Source organism: Hyla sarda, chromosome 1 (genome assembly GCF_029499605.1).
Source record: "Hyla sarda isolate aHylSar1 chromosome 1, aHylSar1.hap1, whole genome shotgun sequence".
Lineage (NCBI taxonomy): Eukaryota > Metazoa > Chordata > Amphibia > Anura > Hylidae > Hyla > Hyla sarda.
In genome coordinates, this window is record NC_079189.1 from 322,576,737 (window position 1) to 322,601,153 (window position 24,417).

Here is a 24,417-nt window from a genome sequence, read left to right on the forward strand (position 1 = left end):
CATGTCCCCTTCATGAGCACTCACATTACTCATAGGAATGGAAGGAAGGCTGGCAGCCAACCAGACTCCCATACACTCTCTGGGTGGGTGGCAGTCAGCCACCCATACATACATACATACAGCACAGGCTAAACCCACATCATCACTTAAAAAAAGGACAGGCGACCATTGCACTCTGATGGAGCATTTAGCAATGCAATCCATAGCCTGGCTTTTGCCTGAACCCCCATCACTCCTCCTCTTGCATATAAGACAATATTTCAGATCTGCATATGAAAACAACACGCCTACCTTTGTTGCACATAGCTGCCTGCCTGTCTCTAGTTACCCCACTGGCTGTAGCTGCGTCCCTTCCGACATGGAATAACACCAACTGTAACGATAAACTGAAAATTAACAGTATAAACCTGCATCATTTTGGACTCTGGTATTTGCTGAATCCGGGTGACCTGACAATCGATGGTGGTGCCGCTGGTGATTCTGGCCTTCTTGGAATCTGTTGGGCCTATGTGTTAGCTCACACATCACTTGGGTATCCATGGTAACTACCACAACATGGTCATCTGCAGTTTACATCTAGCCCGTGGCATTGAATGGCATTTTAAAAGTGCTAAGGGTCCTGGTGCAATAATCCTCCCATGAGGATCAGCCTCAACGGCTTTGTAGATTGCACTCATGTCAGCAACTCCATATACATTTTTTTTTCTTCATGCTTCTTTCTTCATCCTTTTTTCTTTCTGTCATTCAGACTTTCATTCATTCGATCTCTCTCACTCACTTGCTTTAACTCATTTGTTCTCACTCACTCACTCACTCACTCAATCACTCACTCACTCACTCATTCACTCTCACTCACTCTCACTCTCTCACTCACTCGCTCACTAAGTCAGTCTCTCTCTCTCTCTCTTTTTTTCTTTTTATATATATTTTTTTCCGTCTTCTTCTTCTTCTTCTTCAGACCCTGTCATAGCACTAATGCCTTTCCAATACCACCAGCAGATGGAGACACTCCATTGCAACATTGGTTGTGAGCAGCAGTTTCTAAAAACAAATGCCTCATGGCGGATTTCCCATCCATCAATGGATGGTAAATTTTGTTTTTATCATTCACTGACCACAGAAACCAATGCATGGTCAAGCAACAGCAATGACACACCCTTGTGTATAGGCATGAGACCCTCATGTCATTTAACAGGATTCAGCACCACCCACAAGACAGCTACCTGTCATGTCATGTCAAACCTGCACAGGTGTGCTAGATTATTATTATTTAGTTTTATTTTATTTTTTTACACCAATCAGTGTGCAAACATGGTCATTAAAACGCTAAATGAATAGACGTTCATAAACCAGTCAGTGCAACTCATCATTTTGGTCTCCAATTCTCAAACTCAAATTCTCACCCACGGAGGATTAAATGAGAATCTTTCTTGTTTAACACTGGAATGGGGTGGTGCACTGTTCACTACCCGAAGATACTGCCACATCGGGTCAATGCATAGGGCGACAGAAGCAAGCTTCCAAATCAGCTCCCTTTCTCAAAAATCCATTTAATTTATGGTCCCCAGATAGGGAACGTATGTATCAGTATGTGCTCACAAGTCACCCAAGTGCAAGTATTCACACAAAAAAAAACGTGCCTCAGGATGCGATCTGTCGCAAGATCCTTTCTTTTTTTACACTTGATCTAAGCCAAAAGGCCTAGAGGGGATAACCGGGAAAGGGTTGGACCCAACCATGTCCCCTTCATGAGCACTCACATTACTCATAGGATTGGAAGGAAGGCTGGCGGCCAACCAGACTCCCATACACTCTCTGGGTGGGTGGCAGTCAGCCACCCATACATACATACATACAGCACAGGCTAAACCCACATCATCACTTAAAAAAAGGACAGGCGACCATTGCACTCTGATGGAGCATTTAGCAATGCAATCCATAGCCTGGCTTTTGCCTGAACCCCCATCACTCCTCCTCTTGCATATAAGACAATATTTCAGATCTGCATATGAAAACAACACGCCTACCTTTGTTGCACATAGCTGCCTGCCTGTCTCTAGTTACCCCACTGGCTGTAGCTGCGTCCCTTCCGACATGGAATAACACCAACTGTAACGATAAACTGAAAATTAACAGTATAAACCTGCATCATTTTGGACTCTGGTATTTGCTGAATCCGGGTGACCTGACAATCGATGGTGGTGCCGCTGGTGATTCTGGCCTTCTTGGAATCTGTTGGGCCTATGTGTTAGCTCACACATCACTTGGGTATCCATGGTAACTACCACAACATGGTCATCTGCAGTTTACATCTAGCCCGTGGCATTGAATGGCATTTTAAAAGTGCTAAGGGTCCTGGTGCAATAATCCTCCCATGAGGATCAGCCTCAACGGCTTTGTAGATTGCACTCATGTCAGCAACTCCATATACATTTTTTTTTCTTCATGCTTCTTTCTTCATCCTTTTTTCTTTCTGTCATTCAGACTTTCATTCATTCGATCTCTCTCACTCACTTGCTTTAACTCATTTGTTCTCACTCACTCACTCACTCACTCAATCACTCACTCACTCATTCACTCTCACTCACTCTCACTCTCTCACTCACTCGCTCACTAAGTCAGTCTCTCTCTCTCTCTCTCTTTTTCTTTTTATATATATTTTTTTCCGTCTTCTTCTTCTTCTTCTTCTTCTTCAGACCCTGTCATAGCACTAATGCCTTTCCAATACCACCAGCAGATGGAGACACTTCATTGCAACATTGGTTGTGAGCAGCAGTTTCTAAAAACAAATGCCTCATGGCGGATTTCCCATCCATCAATGGATGGTAAATTTTGTTTTTATCATTCACTGACCACAGAAACCAATGCATGGTCAAGCAACAGCAATGACACACCCTTGTGTATAGGCATGAGACCCTCATGTCATTTAACAGGATTCAGCACCACCCACAAGACAGCTACCTGTCATGTCATGTCAAACCTGCACAGGTGTGCTAGATTATTATTATTTAGTTTTATTTTATTTTTTTACTCCAATCAGTGTGCAAACATGGTCATTAAAACGCTAAATGAATAGACGTTCATAAACCAGTCAGTGCAACTCATCATTTTGGTCTCCAATTCTCAAACTCAAATTCTCACCCACGGAGGATTAAATGAGAATCTTTCTTGTTTAACACTGGAATGGGGTGGTGCACTGTTCACTACCCGAAGATACTGCCACATCGGGTCAATGCATAGGGCGACAGAAGCAAGCTTCCAAATCAGCTCCCTTTCTCAAAAATCCATTTAATTTATGGTCCCCAGATAGGGAACGTATGTATCAGTATGTGCTCACAAGTCACCCAAGTGCAAGTATTCACACAAAAAAAAACGTGCCTCAGGATGCGATCTGTCGCAAGATCCTTTCTTTTTTTACACTTGATCTAAGCCAAAAGGCCTAGAGGGGATAACCGGGAAAGGGGTGGACCCAACCATGTCCCCTTCATGAGCACTCACATTACTCATAGGAATGGAAGGAAGGCTGGCAGCCAACCAGACTCCCATACACTCTCTGGGTGGGTGGCAGTCAGCCACCCATACATACATACTTACAGCACAGGCTAAACCCACATCATCACTTAAAAAAAGGACAGGCGACCATTGCACTCTGATGGAGCATTTAGCAATGCAATCCATAGCCTGGCTTTTGCCTGAACCCCCATCACTCCTCCTCTTGCATATAAGACAATATTTCAGATCTGCATATGAAAACAACACGCCTACCTTTGTTGCACATAGCTGCCTGCCTGTCTCTAGTTACCCCACTGGCTGTAGCTGCGTCCCTTCCGACATGGAATAACACCAACTGTAACGATAAACTGAAAATTAACAGTATAAACCTGCATCATTTTGGACTCTGGTATTTGCTGAATCCGGGTGACCTGACAATCGATGGTGGTGCCGCTGGTGATTCTGGCCTTCTTGGAATCTGTTGGGCCTATGTGTTAGCTCACACATCACTTGGGTATCCATGGTAACTACCACAACATGGTCATCTGCAGTTTACATCTAGCCCGTGGCATTGAATGGCATTTTAAAAGTGCTAAGGGTCCTGGTGCAATAATCCTCCCATGAGGATCAGCCTCAACGGCTTTGTAGATTGCACTCATGTCAGCAACTCCATATACATTTTTTTTTCTTCATGCTTCTTTCTTCATCCTTTTTTCTTTCTGTCATTCAGACTTTCATTCATTCGATCTCTCTCACTCACTTGCTTTAACTCATTTGTTCTCACTCACTCACTCACTCACTCAATCACTCATTCACTCTCACTCACTCTCACTCTCTCACTCACTCGCTCACTAAGTCAGTCTCTCTCTCTCTCTCTCTTTTTCTTTTTATATATATTTTTTTCCGTCTTCTTCTTCTTCTTCTTCAGACCCTGTCATAGCACTAATGCCTTTCCAATACCACCAGCAGATGGAGACACTCCATTGCAACATTGGTTGTGAGCAGCAGTTTCTAAAAACAAATGCCTCATGGCGGATTTCCCATCCATCAATGGATGGTAAATTTTGTTTTTATCATTCACTAACCACAGAAACCAATGCATGGTCAAGCAGCAGCAATGACACACCCTTGTGTATAGGCATGAGACCCTCATGTCATTTAACAGGATTCAGCACCACCCACAAGACAGCTACCTGTCATGTCATGTCAAACCTGCACAGGTGTGCTAGATTATTATTATTTAGTTTTATTTTATTTTTTTACACCAATCAGTGTGCAAACATGGTCATTAAAACGCTAAATGAATAGACGTTCATAAACCAGTCAGTGCAACTCATCATTTTGGTCTCCAATTCTCAAACTCAAATTCTCACCCACGGAGGATTAAATGAGAATCTTTCTTGTTTAACACTGGAATGGGGTGGTGCACTGTTCACTACCCGAAGATACTGCCACATCGGGTCAATGCATAGGGCGACAGAAGCAAGCTTCCAAATCAGCTCCCTTTCTCAAAAATCCATTTAATTTATGGTCCCCAGATAGGGAACGTATGTATCAGTATGTGCTCACAAGTCACCCAAGTGCAAGTATTCACACAAAAAAAACGTGCCTCAGGATGCGATCTGTCGCAAGATCTTTTCTTTTTTTACACTTGATCTAAGCCAAAAGGCCTAGAGGGGATAACCGGGAAAGGGGTGGACCCAACCATGTCCCCTTCATGAGCACTCACATTACTCATAGGAATGGAAGGAAGGCTGGCAGCCAACCAGACTCCCATACACTCTCTGGGTGGGTGGCAGTCAGCCACCCATACATACATACATACAGCACAGGCTAAACCCACATCATCACTTAAAAAAAGGACAGGCGACCATTGCACTCTGATGAAGCATTTAGCAATGCAATCCATAGCCTGGCTTTTGCCTGAACCCCCATCACTCCTCCTCTTGCATATAAGACAATATTTCAGATCTGCATATGAAAACAACACGCCTACCTTTATTGCACATAGCTGCCTGCCTGTCTCTAGTTACCCCACTGGCTGTAGCTGCGTCCCTTCCGACATGGAATAACACCAACTGTAACGATAAACTGAAAATTAACAGTATAAACCTGCATCATTTTGGACTCTGGTATTTGCTGAATCCGGGTGACCTGACAATCGATGGTGGTGCCGCTGGTGATTCTGGCCTTCTTGGAATCTGTTGGGCCTATGTGTTAGCTCACACATCACTTGGGTATCCATGGTAACTACCACAACATGGTCATCTGCAGTTTACATCTAGCCCGTGGCATTGAATGGCATTTTAAAAGTGCTAAGGGTCCTGGTGCAATAATCCTCCCATGAGGATCAGCCTCAACGGCTTTGTAGATTGCACTCATGTCAGCAACTCCATATACATTTTTTTTTCTTCATGCTTCTTTCTTCATCCTTTTTTCTTTCTGTCATTCAGACTTTCATTCATTCAATCTCTCTCACTCACTTGCTTCAACTCATTTGTTCTCACTCACTCACTCACTCACTCACTCAATCACTCACTCACTCATTCACTCTCACTCACTCTCACTCTCTCACTCACTCGCTCACTAAGTCAGTCTCTCTCTCTCTCTCTCTCTCTTTTTCTTTTTATATATATTTTTTTCCGTCTTCTTCTTCTTCTTCTTCAGACCCTGTCATAGCACTAATGCCTTTCCAATACCACCAGCAGATGGAGACACTCCATTGCAACATTGGTTGTGAGCAGCAGTTTCTAAAAACAAATGCCTCATGGCGGATTTCCCATCCATCAATGGATGGTAAATTTTGTTTTTATCATTCACTGACCACAGAAACCAATGCATGGTCAAGCAGCAGCAATGACACACCCTTGTGTATAGGCATGAGACCCTCATGTCATTTAACAGGATTCAGCACCACCCACAAGACAGCTACCTGTCATGTCATGTCAAACCTGCACAGGTGTGCTAGATTATTATTATTTAGTTTTATTTTATTTTTTTACACCAATCAGTGTGCAAACATGGTCATTAAAACGCTAAATGAATAGACGTTCATAAACCAGTCAGTGCAACTCATCATTTTGGTCTCCAATTCTCAAACTCAAATTCTCACCCACGGAGGATTAAATGAGAATCTTTCTTGTTTAACACTGGAATGGGGTGGTGCACTGTTCACTACCCGAAGATACTGCCACATCGGGTCAATGCATAGGGCGACAGAAGCAAGCTTCCAAATCAGCTCCCTTTCTCAAAAATCCATTTAATTTATGGTCCCCAGATAGGGAACGTATGTATCAGTATGTGCTCACAAGTCACCCAAGTGCAAGTATTCACACAAAAAAAAACGTGCCTCAGGATGCGATCTGTCGCAAGATCTTTTCTTTTTTTACACTTGATCTAAGCCAAAAGGCCTAGAGGGGATAACCGGGAAAGGGGTGGACCCAACCATGTCCCCTTCATGAGCACTCACATTACTCATAGGAATGGAAGGAAGGCTGGCAGCCAACCAGACTCCCATACACTCTCTGGGTGGGTGGCAGTCAGCCACCCATACATACATACATACAGCACAGGCTAAACCCACATCATCACTTAAAAAAAGGACAGGCGACCATTGCACTCTGATGGAGCATTTAGCAATGCAATCCATAGCCTGGCTTTTGCCTGAACCCCCATCACTCCTCCTCTTGCATATAAGACAATATTTCAGATCTGCATATGAAAACAACACGCCTACCTTTATTGCACATAGCTGCCTGCCTGTCTCTAGTTACCCCACTGGCTGTAGCTGCGTCCCTTCCGACATGGAATAACACCAACTGTAACGATAAACTGAAAATTAACAGTATAAACCTGCATCATTTTGGACTCTGGTATTTGCTGAATCCGGGTGACCTGACAATCGATGGTGGTGCCGCTGGTGATTCTGGCCTTCTTGGAATCTGTTGGGCCTATGTGTTAGCTCACACATCACTTGGGTATCCATGGTAACTACCACAACATGGTCATCTGCAGTTTACATCTAGCCCGTGGCATTGAATGGCATTTTAAAAGTGCTAAGGGTCCTGGTGCAATAATCCTCCCATGAGGATCAGCCTCAACGGCTTTGTAGATTGCACTCATGTCAGCAACTCCATATACATTTTTTTTTCTTCATGCTTCTTTCTTCATCCTTTTTTCTTTCTGTCATTCAGACTTTCATTCATTCGATCTCTCTCACTCACTTGCTTTAACTCATTTGTTCTCACTCACTCACTCACTCAATCACTCACTCACTCATTCACTCTCACTCACTCTCACTCTCTCACTCACTCGCTCACTAAGTCAGTCTCTCTCTCTCTCTCTCTTTTTCTTTTTATATATATTTTTTTCCGTCTTCTTCTTCTTCTTCTTCAGACCCTGTCATAGCACTAATGCCTTTCCAATACCACCAGCAGATGGAGACACTCCATTGCAACATTGGTTGTGAGCAGCAGTTTCTAAAAACAAATGCCTCATGGCGGATTTCCCATCCATCAATGGATGGTAAATTTTGTTTTTATCATTCACTGACCACAGAAACCAATGCATGGTCAAGCAACAGCAATGACACACCCTTGTGTATAGGCATGAGACCCTCATGTCATTTAACAGGATTCAGCACCACCCACAAGACAGCTACCTGTCATGTCATGTCAAACCTGCACAGGTGTGCTAGATTATTATTATTTAGTTTTATTTTATTTTTTTACACCAATCAGTGTGCAAACATGGTCATTAAAACGCTAAATGAATAGACGTTCATAAACCAGTCAGTGCAACTCATCATTTTGGTCTCCAATTCTCAAACTCAAATTCTCACCCACGGAGGATTAAATGAGAATCTTTCTTGTTTAACACTGGAATGGGGTGGTGCACTGTTCACTACCCGAAGATACTGCCACATCGGGTCAATGCATAGGGCGACAGAAGCAAGCTTCCAAATCAGCTCCCTTTCTCAAAAATCCATTTAATTTATGGTCCCCAGATAGGGAACGTATGTATCAGTATGTGCTCACAAATCACCCAAGTGCAAGTATTCACACAAAAAAAAAAAACATGCCTCAGGATGCGATCTGTCGCAAGATCCTTTCTTTTTTTACACTTGATTTAAGCCAAAAGGCCTAGAGGGGATAACCGGGAAAGGGGTGGACCCAACCATGTCCCCTTCATGAGCACTCACATTACTCATAGGAATGGAAGGAAGGCTGGCAGCCAACCAGACTCCCATACACTCTCTGGGTGGGTGGCAGTCAGCCACCCATACATACATACATACAGCACAGGCTAAACCCACATCATCACTTAAAAAAAGGACAGGCGACCATTGCACTCTGATGGAGCATTTAGCAATGCAATCCATAGCCTGGCTTTTGCCTGAACCCCCATCACTCCTCCTCTTGCATATAAGACAATATTTCAGATCTGCATATGAAAACAACACGCCTACCTTTGTTGCACATAGCTGCCTGCCTGTCTCTAGTTACCCCACTGGCTGTAGCTGCGTCCCTTCCGACATGGAATAACACCAACTGTAACGATAAACTGAAAATTAACAGTATAAACCTGCATCATTTTGGACTCTGGTATTTGCTGAATCCGGGTGACCTGACAATCGATGGTGGTGCCGCTGGTGATTCTGGCCTTCTTGGAATCTGTTGGGCCTATGTGTTAGCTCACACATCACTTGGGTATCCATGGTAACTACCACAACATGGTCATCTGCAGTTTACATCTAGCCCGTGGCATTGAATGGCATTTTAAAAGTGCTAAGGGTCCTGGTGCAATAATCCTCCCATGAGGATCAGCCTCAACGGCTTTGTAGATTGCACTCATGTCAGCAACTCCATATACATTTTTTTTTCTTCATGCTTCTTTCTTCATCCTTTTTTCTTTCTGTCATTCAGACTTTCATTCATTCGATCTCTCTCACTCACTTGCTTTAACTCATTTGTTCTCACTCACTCACTCACTCACTCAATCACTCACTCACTCATTCACTCTCACTCACTCTCACTCTCTCACTCACTCGCTCACTAAGTCAGTCTCTCTCTCTCTCTCTCTTTTTCTTTTTATATATATTTTTTTCCGTCTTCTTCTTCTTCTTCTTCAGACCCTGTTATAGCACTAATGCCTTTCCAATACCACCAGCAGATGGAGACACTCCATTGCAACATTGGTTGTGAGCAGCAGTTTCTAAAAACAAATGCCTCATGGCGGATTTCCCATCCATCAATGGATGGTAAATTTTGTTTTTATCATTCACTGACCACAGAAACCAATGCATGGTCAAGCAACAGCAATGACACACCCTTGTGTATAGGCATGAGACCCTCATGTCATTTAACAGGATTCAGCACCACCCACAAGACAGCTACCTGTCATGTCATGTCAAACCTGCACAGGTGTGCTAGATTATTATTATTTAGTTTTATTTTATTTTTTTACACCAATCAGTGTGCAAACATGGTCATTAAAACGCTAAATGAATAGACGTTCATAAACCAGTCAGTGCAACTCATCATTTTGGTCTCCAATTCTCAAACTCAAATTCTCACCCACGGAGGATTAAATGAGAATCTTTCTTGTTTAACACTGGAATGGGGTGGTGCACTGTTCATTACCCGAAGATACTGCCACATCAGGTCAATGCATAGGGCGACAGAAGCAAGCTTCCAAATCAGCTCCCTTTCTCAAAAATCCATTTAATTTATGGTCCCCAGATAGGGAACGTATGTATCAGTATGTGCTCACAAGTCACCCAAGTGCAAGTATTCACACAAAAAAAAACGTGCCTCAGGATGCGATCTGTCGCAAGATCCTTTCTTTTTTTACACTTGATCTAAGCCAAAAGGCCTAGATGGGATAACCGGGAAAGGGGTGGACCCAACCATGTCCCCTTCATGAGCACTCACATTACTCATAGGAATGGAAGGAAGGCTGGCAGCCAACCAGCCTCCCATACACTCTCTGGGTGGGTGGCAGTCAGCCACCCATACATACATACATACAGCACAGGCTAAACCCACATCATCACTTAAAAAAAAGGACAGGCGACCATTGCACTCTGATGGAGCATTTAGCAATGCAATCCATAGCCTGGCTTTTGCCTGAACCCCCATCACTCCTCCTCTTGCATATAAGACAATATTTCAGATCTGCATATGAAAACAACACGCCTACCTTTGTTGCACATAGCTGCCTGCCTGTCTCTAGTTACCCCACTGGCTGTAGCTGCGTCCCTTCCGACATGGAATAACACCAACTGTAACGATAAACTGAAAATTAACAGTATAAACCTGCATCATTTTGGACTCTGGTATTTGCTGAATCCGGGTGACCTGACAATCGATGGTGGTGCCGCTGGTGATTCTGGCCTTCTTGGAATCTGTTGGGCCTATGTGTTAGCTCACACATCACTTGGGTATCCATGGTAACTACCACAACATGGTCATCTGCAGTTTACATCTAGCCCGTGGCATTGAATGGCATTTTAAAAGTGCTAAGGGTCCTGGTGCAATAATCCTCCCATGAGGATCAGCCTCAACGGCTTTGTAGATTGCACTCATGTCAGCAACTCCATATACATTTTTTTTTCTTCATGCTTCTTTCTTCATCCTTTTTTCTTTCTGTCATTCAGACTTTCATTCATTCGATCTCTCTCACTCACTTGCTTTAACTCATTTGTTCTCACTCACTCACTCACTCACTCACTCAATCACTCACTCACTCATTCACTCTCACTCACTCTCACTCTCTCACTCACTCGCTCACTAAGTCAGTCTCTCTCTCTCTCTCTCTTTTTCTTTTTATATATATTTTTTTCCGTCTTCTTCTTCTTCTTCTTCAGACCCTGTCATAGCACTAATGCCTTTCCAATACCACCAGCAGATGGAGACACTCCATTGCAACATTGGTTGTGAGCAGCAGTTTCTAAAAACAAATGCCTCATGGCGGATTTCCCATCCATCAATGGATGGTAAATTTTGTTTTTATCATTCACTGACCACAGAAACCAATGCATGGTCAAGCAACAGCAATGACACACCCTTGTGTATAGGCATGAGACCCTCATGTCATTTAACAGGATTCAGCACCACCCACAAGACAGCTACCTGTCATGTCATGTCAAACCTGCACAGGTGTGCTAGATTATTATTATTTAGTTTTATTTTATTTTTTTACACCAATCAGTGTGCAAACATGGTCATTAAAACGCTAAATGAATAGACGTTCATAAACCAGTCAGTGCAACTCATCATTTTGGTCTCCAATTCTCAAACTCAAATTCTCACCCACGGAGGATTAAATGAGAATCTTTCTTGTTTAACACTGGAATGGGGTGGTGCACTGTTCACTACCCGAAGATACTGCCACATCGGGTCAATGCATAGGGCGACAGAAGCAAGCTTCCAAATCAGCTCCCTTTCTCAAAAATCCATTTAATTTATGGTCCCCAGATAGGGAACGTATGTATCAGTATGTGCTCACAAGTCACCCAAGTGCAAGTATTCACACAAAAAAAAACGTGCCTCAGGATGCGATCTGTCGCAAGATCCTTTCTTTTTTTACACTTGATCTAAGCCAAAAGGCCTAGAGGGGATAACCGGGAAAGGGGTGGACCCAACCATGTCCCCTTCATGAGCACTCACATTACTCATAGGAATGGAAGGAAGGCTGGCAGCCAACCAGACTCCCATACACTCTCTGGGTGGGTGGCAGTCAGCCACCCATACATACATACATACAGCACAGGCTAAACCCACATCATCACTTAAAAAAAAGGACAGGCGACCATTGCACTCTGATGAAGCATTTAGCAATGCAATCCATAGTCTGGCTTTTGCCTGAACCCCCATCACTCCTCCTCTTGCATATAAGACAATATTTCAGATCTGCATATGAAAACAACACGCCTACCTTTATTGCACATAGCTGCCTGCCTGTCTCTAGTTACCCCACTGGCTGTAGCTGCGTCCCTTCCGACATGGAATAACACCAACTGTAACGATAAACTGAAAATTAACAGTATAAACCTGCATCATTTTGGACTCTGGTATTTGCTGAATCCGGGTGACCTGACAATCGATGGTGGTGCCGCTGGTGATTCTGGCCTTCTTGGAATCTGTTGGGCCTATGTGTTAGCTCACACATCACTTGGGTATCCATGGTAACTACCACAACATGGTCATCTGCAGTTTACATCTAGCCCGTGGCATTGAATGGCATTTTAAAAGTGCTAAGGGTCCTGGTGCAATAATCCTCCCATGAGGATCAGCCTCAACGGCTTTGTAGATTGCACTCATGTCAGCAACTCCATATACATTTTTTTTTCTTCATGCTTCTTTCTTCATCCTTTTTTCTTTCTGTCATTCAGACTTTCATTCATTCGATCTCTCTCACTCACTTGCTTTAACTCATTTGTTCTCACTCACTCACTCACTCACTCAATCACTCACTCACTCATTCACTCTCACTCACTCTCACTCTCTCACTCACTCGCTCACTAAGTCAGTCTCTCTCTCTCTCTCTTTTTCTTTTTATATATATTTTTTTCCGTCTTCTTCTTCTTCTTCTTCAGACCCTGTCATAGCACTAATGCCTTTCCAATACCACCAGCAGATGGAGACACTCCATTGCAACATTGGTTGTGAGCAGCAGTTTCTAAAAACAAATGCCTCATGGCGGATTTCCCATCCATCAATGGATGGTAAATTTTGTTTTTATCATTCACTGACCACAGAAACCAATGCATGGTCAAGCAACAGCAATGACACACCCTTGTGTATAGGCATGAGACCCTCATGTCATTTAACAGGATTCAGCACCACCCACAAGACAGCTACCTGTCATGTCATGTCAAACCTGCACAGGTGTGCTAGATTATTATTATTTAGTTTTATTTTATTTTTTTACACCAATCAGTGTGCAAACATGGTCATTAAAACGCTAAATGAATAGACGTTCATAAACCAGTCAGTGCAACTCATCATTTTGGTCTCCAATTCTCAAACTCAAATTCTCACCCACGGAGGATTAAATGAGAATCTTTCTTGTTTAACACTGGAATGGGGTGGTGCACTGTTCACTACCCGAAGATACTGCCACATCGGGTCAATGCATAGGGCGACAGAAGCAAGCTTCCAAATCAGCTCCCTTTCTCAAAAATCCATTTAATTTATGGTCCCCAGATAGGGAACGTATGTATCAGTATGTGCTCACAAGTCACCCAAGTGCAAGTATTCACACAAAAAAAAAAATGTGCCTCAGGATGCAATCTGTCGCAAGATCCTTTCTTTTTTTACACTTGATCTAAGCCAAAAGGCCTAGAGGGGATAACCGGGAAAGGGGTGGACCCAACCATGTCCCCTTCATGAGCACTCACATTACTCATAGGAATGGAAGGAAGGCTGGCAGCCAACCAGACTCCCATACACTCTCTGGGTGGGTGGCAGTCAGCCACCCATACATACATACATACAGCACAGGCTAAACCCACATCATCACTTAAAAAAAGGACAGGCGACCATTGCACTCTGATGAAGCATTTAGCAATGCAATCCATAGTCTGGCTTTTGCCTGAACCCCCATCACTCCTCCTCTTGCATATAAGACAATATTTCAGATCTGCATATGAAAACAACATGCCTACCTTTATTGCACATAGCTGCCTGCCTGTCTCTAGTTACCCCACTGGCTGTAGCTGCGTCCCTTCCGACATGGAATAACACCAACTGTAACGATAAACTGAAAATTAACAGTATAAACCTGCATCATTTTGGACTCTGGTATTTGCTGAATCCGGGTGACCTGACAATCGATGGTGGTGCCGCTGGTGATTCTGGCCTTCTTGGAATCTGTTGGGCCTATGTGTTAGCTCACACATCACTTGGGTATCCATGGTAACTACCACAACATGGTCATCTGCAGTTTACATCTAGCCCGTGGCATTGAATGGCATTTTAAAAGTGCTAAGGGTCCTGGTGCAATAATCCTCCCATAAGGATCAGCCTCAACGGCTTTGTAGATTGCACTCATGTCAGCAACTCCATATACATTTTTTTTTCTTCATGCTTCTTTCTTCATCCTTTTTTCTTTCTGTCATTCAGACTTTCATTCATTCGATCTCTCTCACTCACTTGCTTTAACTCATTTGTTCTCACTCACTCACTCACTCACTCACTCAATCACTCACTCACTCATTCACTCTCACTCACTCTCACTCTCTCACTCACTCGCTCACTAAGTCAGTCTCTCTCTCTCTCTCTTTTTCTTTTTATATATATTTTTTTCCGTCTTCTTCTTCTTCAGACCCTGTCATAGCACTAATGCCTTTCCAATACCACCAGCAGATGGAGACACTCCATTGCAACATTGGTTGTGAGCAGCTGTTTCTAAAAACAAATGCCTCATGGCGGATTTCCCATCCATCAATGGATGGTAAATTTTGTTTTTATCATTCACTGACCACAGAAACCAATGCATGGTCAAGCAACAGCAATGACACACCCTTGTGTATAGGCATGAGACCCTCATGTCATTTAACAGGATTCAGCACCACCCACAAGACAGCTACCTGTCATGTCATGTCAAACCTGCACAGGTGTGCTAGATTATTATTATTTAGTTTTATTTTATTTTTTTACACCAATCAGTGTGCAAACATGGTCATTAAAACGCTAAATGAATAGACGTTCATAAACCAGTCAGTGCAACTCATCATTTTGGTCTCCAATTCTCAAACTCAAATTCTCACCCACGGAGGATTAAATGAGAATCTTTCTTGTTTAACACTGGAATGGGGTGGTGCACTGTTCACTACCCGAAGATACTGCCACATCGGGTCAATGCATAGGGCGACAGAAGCAAGCTTCCAAATCAGCTCCCTTTCTCAAAAATCCATTTAATTTATGGTCCCCAGATAGGGAACGTATGTATCAGTATGTGCTCACAAGTCACCCAAGTGCAAGTATTCACACAAAAAAAAACGTGCCTCAGGATGCGATCTGTCGCAAGATCCTTTCTTTTTTTACACTTGATCTAAGCCAAAAGGCCTAGAGGGGATAACCGGGAAAGGGGTGGACCCAACCATGTCCCCTTCATGAGCACTCACATTACTCATAGGAATGGAAGGAAGGCTGGCAGCCAACCAGACTCCCATACACTCTCTGGGTGGGTGGCAGTCAGCCACCCATACATACATACATACAGCACAGGCTAAACCCACATCATCACTTAAAAAAAGGACAGGCGACCATTGCACTCTGATGGAGCATTTAGCAATGCAATCCATAGCCTGGCTTTTGCCTGAACCCCCATCACTCCTCCTCTTGCATATAAGACAATATTTCAGATCTGCATATGAAAACAACACGCCTACCTTTGTTGCACATAGCTGCCTGCCTGTCTCTAGTTACCCCACTGGCTGTAGCTGCGTCCCTTCCGACATGGAATAACACCAACTGTAACGATAAACTGAAAATTAACAGTATAAACCTGCATCATTTTGGACTCTGGTATTTGCTGAATCCGGGTGACCTGACAATCGATGGTGGTGCCGCTGGTGATTCTGGCCTTCTTGGAATCTGTTGGGCCTATGTGTTAGCTCACACATCACTTGGGTATCCATGGTAACTACCACAACATGGTCATCTGCAGTTTACATCTAGCCCGTGGCATTGAATGGCATTTTAAAAGTGCTAAGGGTCCTGGTGCAATAATCCTCCCATGAGGATCAGCCTCAACGGCTTTGTAGATTGCACTCATGTCAGCAACTCCATATACATTTTTTTTTCTTCATGCTTCTTTCTTCATCCTTTTTTCTTTCTGTCATTCAGACTTTCATTCATTCGATCTCTCTCACTCACTTGCTTTAACTCATTTGTTCTCACTCACTCACTCACTCACTCAATCACTCACTCACTCATTCACTCTCACTCACTCTCACTCTCTCACTCACTCGCTCACTAAGTCAGTCTCTCTCTCTCTCTTTTTCTTTTTATATATATTTTTTTCCGTCTTCTTCTTCTTCTTCTTCAGACCCTGTCATAGCACTAATGCCTTTCCAATACCACCAGCAGATGGAGACACTCCATTGCAACATTGGTTGTGAGCAGCAGTTTCTAAAAACAAATGCCTCATGGCGGATTTCCCATCCATCAATGGATGGTAAATTTTGTTTTTATCATTCACTGACCACAGAAACCAATGCATGGTCAAGCAACAGCAATGACACACCCTTGTGTATAGGCATGAGACCCTCATGTCATTTAACAGGATTCAGCACCACCCACAAGACAGCTACCTGTCATGTCATGTCAAACCTGCACAGGTGTGCTAGATTATTATTATTTAGTTTTATTTTATTTTTTTACACCAATCAGTGTGCAAACATGGTCATTAAAACGCTAAATGAATAGACGTTCATAAACCAGTCAGTGCAACTCATCATTTTGGTCTCCAATTCTCAAACTCAAATTCTCACCCACGGAGGATTAAATGAGAATCTTTCTTGTTTAACACTGGAATGGGGTGGTGCACTGTTCACTACCCGAAGATACTGCCACATCGGGTCAATGCATAGGGCGACAGAAGCAAGCTTCCAAATCAGCTCCCTTTCTCAAAAATCCATTTAATTTATGGTCCCCAGATAGGGAACGTATGTATCAGTATGTGCTCACAAGTCACCCAAGTGCAAGTATTCACACAAAAAAAAACGTGCCTCAGAATGCGATCTGTCGCAAGATCCTTTCTTTTTTTACACTTGATCTAAGCCAAAAGGCCTAGAGGGGATAACCGGGAAAGGGGTGGACCCAACCATGTCCCCTTCATGAGCACTCACATTACTCATAGGAATGGAAGGAAGGCTGGCAGCCAACCAGACTCCCATACACTCTCTGGGTGGGTGGCAGTCAGCCACCCATACATACAGCACAGGCTAAACCCACATCATCACTTAAAAAAAGGACAGGCGACCATTGCACTCTGATGGAGCATTTAGCAATGCAATCCATAGCCTGGCTTTTGCATGAACCCCCATCACTCCTCCTCTTGCATATAAGACAATATTTCAGATCTGCATATGAAAACAACACGCCTACCTTTGTTGCACATAGCTGCCTGCCTGTCTCTAGTTACCCCACTGGCTGTAGCTGCGTCCCTTCCGACATGGAATAACACCAACTGTAACGATAAACTGAAAATTAACAGTATAAACCTGCATCATTTTGGACTCTGGTATTTGCTGAATCCGGGTGACCTGACAATCGATGGTGGTGCCGCTGGTGATTCTGGCCTTCTTGGAATCTGTTGGGCCTATGTGTTAGCTCACACATCACTTGGGTATCCATGGTAACTACCACAACATGGTCATCTGCAGTTTACATCTAGCCCGTGGCATTGAATGGCATTTTAAAAGTGCTAAGGGTCCTGGTGCAATAATCCTCCCATGAGGATCAGCCTCAACGGCTTTGTAGATTGCACTCATGTCAGCAACTCCATATACATTTTTTTTTCTTCATGCTTCTTTCTTCATCCTTTTTTCTTTCTGTCATTCAGACTTTCATTCATTCGATCTCTCTCACTCACTTGCTTTAACTCATTTGTTCTCACTCACTCACTCACTCACTCAATCACTCACTCACTCATTCACTCTCACTCACTCTCACTCTCTCACTCACTCGCTCACTAAGTCAGTCTCTCTCTCTCTCTCTTTTTCTTTTTATATATATTTTTTTCCGTCTTCTTCTTCTTCTTCTTCAGACCCTGTCATAGCACTAATGCCTTTCCAATACCACCAGCAGATGGAGACACTCCATTGCAACATTGGTTGTGAGCAGCAGTTTCTAAAAACAAATGCCTCATGGCGGATTTCCCATCCATCAATGGATGGTAAATTTTGTTTTTATCATTCACTGACCACAGAAACCAATGCATGGTCAAGCAACAGCAATGACACACCCTTGTGTATAGGCATGAGACCCTCATGTCATTTAACAGGATTCAGCACCACCCACAAGACAGCTACCTGTCATGTCATGTCAAACCTGCACAGGTGTGCTAGATTATTATTATTTAGTTTTATTTTATTTTTTTACACCAATCAGTGTGCAAACATGGTCATTAAAACGCTAAATGAATAGACGTTCATAAACCAGTCAGTGCAACTCATCATTTTGGTCTCCAATTCTCAAACTCAAATTCTCACCCACGGAGGATTAAATGAGAATCTTTCTTGTTTAACACTGGAATGGGGTGGTGCACTGTTCACTACCCGAAGATACTGCCACATCGGGTCAATGCATAGGGCGACAGAAGCAAGCTTCCAAATCAGCTCCCTTTCTCAAAAATCCATTTAATTTATGGTCCCCAGATAGGGAATGTATGTATCAGTATGTGCTCACAAGTCACCCAAGTGCAAGTATTCACACAAAAAAAAAAAACGTGCCTCAGGATGCGATCTGTCGCAAGATCCTTTCTTTTTTTACACTTGATCTAAGCCAAAAGGCCTAGAGGGGATAACCGGGAAAGGGGTGGACCCAACCATGTCCCCTTCATGAGCACTCACATTACTCATAGGAATGGAAGGAAGGCTGGCAGCCAACCAGCCTCCCATACACTTTCTGGGTGGGTGGCAGTCAGCCACCCATACATACATACAGCACAGGCTAAACCCACATCATCACTTAAAAAAAGGACAGGCGACCATTGCACTCTGATGGAGCATTTAGCAATGCAATCCATAGCCTGGCTTTTGCCTGAACCCCCATCACTCCTCCTCTTGCATATAAGACAATATTTCAGATCTGCATATGAAAACAACACGCCTACCTTTGTTGCACATAGCTGCCTGCCTGTCTCTAGTTACCCCACTGGCTGTAGCTGCGTCCCTTCCGACATGGAATAACACCAACTGTAACGATAAACTGAAAATTAACAGTATAAACCTGCATCATTTTGGACTCTGGTATTTGCTGAATCCGGGTGACCTGACAATCGATGGTGGTGCCGCTGGTGATTCTGGCCTTCTTGGAATCTGTTGGGCCTATGTGTTAGCTCACACATCACTTGGGTATCCATGGTAACTACCACAACATGGTCATCTGCAGTTTACATCTAGCCCGTGGCATTGAATGGCATTTTAAAAGTGCTAAGGGTCCTGGTGCAATAATCCTCCCATGAGGATCAGCCTCAACGGCTTTGTAGATTGCACTCATGTCAGCAACTCCATATACATTTTTTTTTCTTCATGCTTCTTTCTTCATCCTTTTTTCTTTCTGTCATTCAGACTTTCATTCATTCGATCTCTCTCACTCACTTGCTTTAACTCATTTGTTCTCACTCACTCACTCACTCAATCACTCACTCACTCATTCACTCTCACTCACTCTCACTCTCTCACTCACTCGCTCACTAAGTCAGTCTCTCTCTCTCTCTCTCTTTTTCTTTTTATATATATTTTTTTCCGTCTTCTTCTTCTTCTTCTTCTTCTTCTTCAGACCCTGTCATAGCACTAATGCCTTTCCAATACCACCAGCAGATGGAGACACTCCATTGCAACATTGGTTGTGAGCAGCAGTTTCTAAAAACAAATGCCTCATGGCGGATTTCCCATCCATCAATGGATGGTAAATTTTGTTTTTATCATTCACTGACCACAGAAACCAATGCATGGTCAAGCAACAGCAATGACACACCCTTGTGTATAGGCATGAGACCCTCATGTCATTTAACAGGATTCAGCACCACCCACAAGACAGCTACCTGTCATGTCATGTCAAACCTGCACAGGTGTGCTAGATTATTATTATTTAGTTTTATTTTATTTTTTTACACCAATCAGTGTGCAAACATGGTCATTAAAACGCTAAATGAATAGACGTTCATAAACCAGTCAGTGCAACTCATCATTTTGGTCTCCAATTCTCAAACTCAAATTCTCACCCACGGAGGATTAAATGAGAATCTTTCTTGTTTAACACTGGAATGGGGTGGTGCACTGTTCACTACCCGAAGATACTGCCACATCGGGTCAATGCATAGGGCGACAGAAGCAAGCTTCCAAATCAGCTCCCTTTCTCAAAAATCCATTTAATTTATGGTCCCCAGATAGGGAACGTATGTATCAGTATGTGCTCACAAGTCACCCAAGTGCAAGTATTCACACAAAAAAAAAACGTGCCTCAGGATGCGATCTGTCGCAAGATCCTTTCTTTTTTTACACTTGATCTAAGCCAAAAGGCCTAGAGGGGATAACCGGGAAAGGGGTGGACCCAACCATGTCCCCTTCATGAGCACTCACATTACTCATAGGAATGGAAGGAAGGCTGGCAGCCAACCAGCCTCCCATACACTTTCTGGGTGGGTGGCAGTCAGCCACCCATACATACATACAGCACAGGCTAAACCCACATCATCACTTAAAAAAAGGACAGGCGACCATTGCACTCTGATGGAGCATTTAGCAATGCAATCCATAGCCTGGCTTTTGCCTGAACCCCCATCACTCCTCCTCTTGCATATAAGACAATTTTTCAGATCTGCATATGAAAACAACACGCCTACCTTTGTTGCACATAGCTGCCTGCCTGTCTCTAGTTACCCCACTGGCTGTAGCTGCGTCCCTTCCGACATGGAATAACACCAACTGTAACGATAAACTGAAAATTAACAGTATAAACCTGCATCATTTTGGACTCTGGTATTTGCTGAATCCGGGTGACCTGACAATCGATGGTGGTGCCGCTGGTGATTCTGGCCTTCTTGGAATCTGTTGGGCCTATGTGTTAGCTCACACATCACTTGGGTATCCATGGTAACTACCACAACATGGTCATCTGCAGTTTACATCTAGCCCGTGGCATTGAATGGCATTTTAAAAGTGCTAAGGGTCCTGGTGCAATAATCCTCCCATGAGGATCAGCCTCAACGGCTTTGTAGATTGCACTCATGTCAGCAACTCCATATACATTTTTTTTTCTTCATGCTTCTTTCTTCATCCTTTTTTCTTTCTGTCATTCAGACTTTCATTCATTCGATCTCTCTCACTCACTTGCTTTAACTCATTTGTTCTCACTCACTCACTCACTCACTCACTCAATCACTTACTCACTCATTCACTCTCACTCACTCTCACTCTCTCACTCACTCGCTCACTAAGTCAGTCTCTCTCTCTCTCTCTCTCTTTTTCTTTTTATATATATTTTTTTCCGTCTTCTTCTTCCTCTTCTTCTTCTTCAGACCCTGTCATAGCACTAATGCCTTTCCAATACCACCAGCAGATGGAGACACTCCATTGCAACATTGGTTGTGAGCAGCAGTTTCTAAAAACAAATGCCTCATGGCGGATTTCCCATCCATCAATGGATGGTAAATTTTGTTTTTATCATTCACTGACCACAGAAACCAATGCATGGTCAAGCAACAGCAATGACACACCCTTGTGTATAGGCATGAGACCCTCATGTCATTTAACAGGATTCAGCACCACCCACAAGACAGCTACCTGTCATGTCATGTCAAACCTGCACAGGTGTGCTAGATTATTATTATTTAGTTTTATTTTATTTTTTTACACCAATCAGTGTGCAAACATGGTCATTAAAACGCTAAATGAATAGACGTTCATAAACCAGTCAGTGCAACTCATCATTTTGGTCTCCAATTCTCAAACTCAAATTCTCACCCACGGAGGATTAAATGAGAATCTTTCTTGTTTAACACTGGAATGGGGTGGTGCACTGTTCACTACCCGAAGATACTGCCACATCGGGTCAATGCATAGGGCGACAGAAGCAAGTTCCAAATCAGCTCCCTTTCTCAAAAATCCATTTAATTTATGGTCCCCAGATAGGGAACGTATGTATCAGTATGTGCTCACAAGTCACCCAAGTGCAAGTATTCACACAAAAAAAAAACGTGCCTCAGGATGCGATCTGTCGCAAGATCCTTTCTTTTTTTACACTTGATCTAAGCCAAAAGGCCTAGAGGGGATAACCGGGAAAGGGGTGGACCCAACCATGTCCCCTTCATGAGCACTCACATTACTCATAGGAATGGAAGGAAGGCTGGCAGCCAACCAGCCTCCCATACACTTTCTGGGTGGGTGGCAGTCAGCCACCCATACATACATACAGCACAGGCTAAACCCACATCATCACTTAAAAAAAGGACAGGCGACCATTGCACTCTGATGGAGCATTTAGCAATGCAATCCATAGCCTGGCTTTTGCCTGAACCCCCATCACTCCTCCTCTTGCATATAAGACAATATTTCAGATCTGCATATGAAAACAACACGCCTACCTTTGTTGCACATAGCTGCCTGCCTGTCTCTAGTTACCCCACTGGCTGTAGCTGCGTCCCTTCCGACATGGAATAACACCAACTGTAACGATAAACTGAAAATTAACAGTATAAACCTGCATCATTTTGGACTCTGGTATTTGCTGAATCCGGGTGACCTGACAATCGATGGTGGTGCCGCTGGTGATTCTGGCCTTCTTGGAATCTGTTGGGCCTATGTGTTAGCTCACACATCACTTGGGTATCCATGGTAACTACCACAACATGGTCATCTGCAGTTTACATCTAGCCCGTGGCATTGAATGGCATTTTAAAAGTGCTAAGGGTCCTGGTGCAATAATCCTCCCATGAGGATCAGCCTCAACGGCTTTGTAGATTGCACTCATGTCAGCAACTCCATATACATTTTTTTTTCTTCATGCTTCTTTCTTCATCCTTTTTTCTTTCTGTCATTCAGACTTTCATTCATTCGATCTCTCTCACTCACTTGCTTTAACTCATTTGTTCTCACTCACTCACTCACTCACTCAATCACTCACTCACTCATTCACTCTCACTCACTCTCACTCTCTCACTCACTCGCTCACTAAGTCAGTCTCTCTCTCTCTCTCTCTTTTTCTTTTTATATATATTTTTTTCCGTCTTCTTCTTCTTCTTCTTCTTCAGACCCTGTCATAGCACTAATGCCTTTCCAATACCACCAGCAGATGGAGACACTCCATTGCAACATTGGTTGTGAGCAGCAGTTTCTAAAAACAAATGCCTCATGGCGGATTTCCCATCCATCAATGGATGGTAAATTTTGTTTTTATCATTCACTGACCACAGAAACCAATGCATGGTCAAGCAACAGCAATGACACACCCTTGTGTATAGGCATGAGACCCTCATGTCATTTAACAGGATTCAGCACCACCCACAAGACAGCTACCTGTCATGTCATGTCAAACCTGCACAGGTGTGCTAGATTATTATTATTTAGTTTTATTTTATTTTTTTACACCAATCAGTGTGCAAACATGGTCATTAAAACGCTAAATGAATAGACGTTCATAAACCAGTTAGTGCAACTCATCATTTTGGTCTCCAATTCTCAAACTCAAATTCTCACCCACGGAGGATTAAATGAGAATCTTTCTTGTTTAACACTGGAATGGGGTGGTGCACTGTTCACTACCCGAAGATACTGCCACATCGGGTCAATGCATAGGGCGACAGAAGCAAGCTTCCAAATCAGCTCCCTTTCTCAAAAATCCATTTAATTTATGGTCCCCAGATAGGGAACGTATGTATCAGTATGTGCTCACAAATCACCCAAGTGCAAGTATTCACACAAAAAAAAACGTGCCTCAGGATGCGATCTGTCGCAAGATCCTTTCTTTTTTTACACTTGATCTAAGCCAAAAGGCCTAGAGGGGATAACCGGGAAAGGGGTGGACCCAACCATGTCCCCTTCATGAGCACTCACATTACTCATAGGAATGGAAGGAAGGCTGGCAGCCAACCAGCCTCCCATACACTTTCTGGGTGGGTGGCAGTCAGCCACCCATACATACATACAGCACAGGCTAAACCCACATCATCACTTAAAAAAAGGACAGGCGA

General features: G+C 43.3%; 14 pseudogenes; all 14 read right to left on the reverse strand.

Annotated features, from left to right (window-relative positions):
- Positions 1-1,448: 1,448 nt before the first annotated feature.
- On the reverse strand, positions 1,449-1,712 carry LOC130339297 (U2 spliceosomal RNA; annotated as a pseudogene).
- A 1,474-nt stretch (positions 1,713-3,186) lies between these two features.
- Positions 3,187-3,450, reverse strand: LOC130339308 (U2 spliceosomal RNA; annotated as a pseudogene).
- A 1,460-nt stretch (positions 3,451-4,910) lies between these two features.
- On the reverse strand, positions 4,911-5,173 carry LOC130338073 (U2 spliceosomal RNA; annotated as a pseudogene).
- A 1,476-nt stretch (positions 5,174-6,649) lies between these two features.
- On the reverse strand, positions 6,650-6,913 carry LOC130338178 (U2 spliceosomal RNA; annotated as a pseudogene).
- Positions 6,914-8,377: 1,464 nt separating this feature from the next.
- On the reverse strand, positions 8,378-8,644 carry LOC130342273 (U2 spliceosomal RNA; annotated as a pseudogene).
- Positions 8,645-10,112: 1,468 nt separating this feature from the next.
- Positions 10,113-10,376, reverse strand: LOC130341483 (U2 spliceosomal RNA; annotated as a pseudogene).
- A 1,473-nt stretch (positions 10,377-11,849) lies between these two features.
- LOC130339330 (U2 spliceosomal RNA) lies at positions 11,850-12,113 on the reverse strand (annotated as a pseudogene).
- A 1,467-nt stretch (positions 12,114-13,580) lies between these two features.
- Positions 13,581-13,846, reverse strand: LOC130340644 (U2 spliceosomal RNA; annotated as a pseudogene).
- Positions 13,847-15,310: 1,464 nt separating this feature from the next.
- On the reverse strand, positions 15,311-15,574 carry LOC130339341 (U2 spliceosomal RNA; annotated as a pseudogene).
- Positions 15,575-17,038: 1,464 nt separating this feature from the next.
- LOC130339924 (U2 spliceosomal RNA) lies at positions 17,039-17,302 on the reverse strand (annotated as a pseudogene).
- A 1,458-nt stretch (positions 17,303-18,760) lies between these two features.
- LOC130341505 (U2 spliceosomal RNA) lies at positions 18,761-19,027 on the reverse strand (annotated as a pseudogene).
- A 1,469-nt stretch (positions 19,028-20,496) lies between these two features.
- On the reverse strand, positions 20,497-20,761 carry LOC130340354 (U2 spliceosomal RNA; annotated as a pseudogene).
- Positions 20,762-22,237: 1,476 nt separating this feature from the next.
- Positions 22,238-22,501, reverse strand: LOC130342382 (U2 spliceosomal RNA; annotated as a pseudogene).
- Positions 22,502-23,968: 1,467 nt separating this feature from the next.
- LOC130338305 (U2 spliceosomal RNA) lies at positions 23,969-24,232 on the reverse strand (annotated as a pseudogene).
- Between the last annotated feature and the right edge of the window lie 185 nt (positions 24,233-24,417).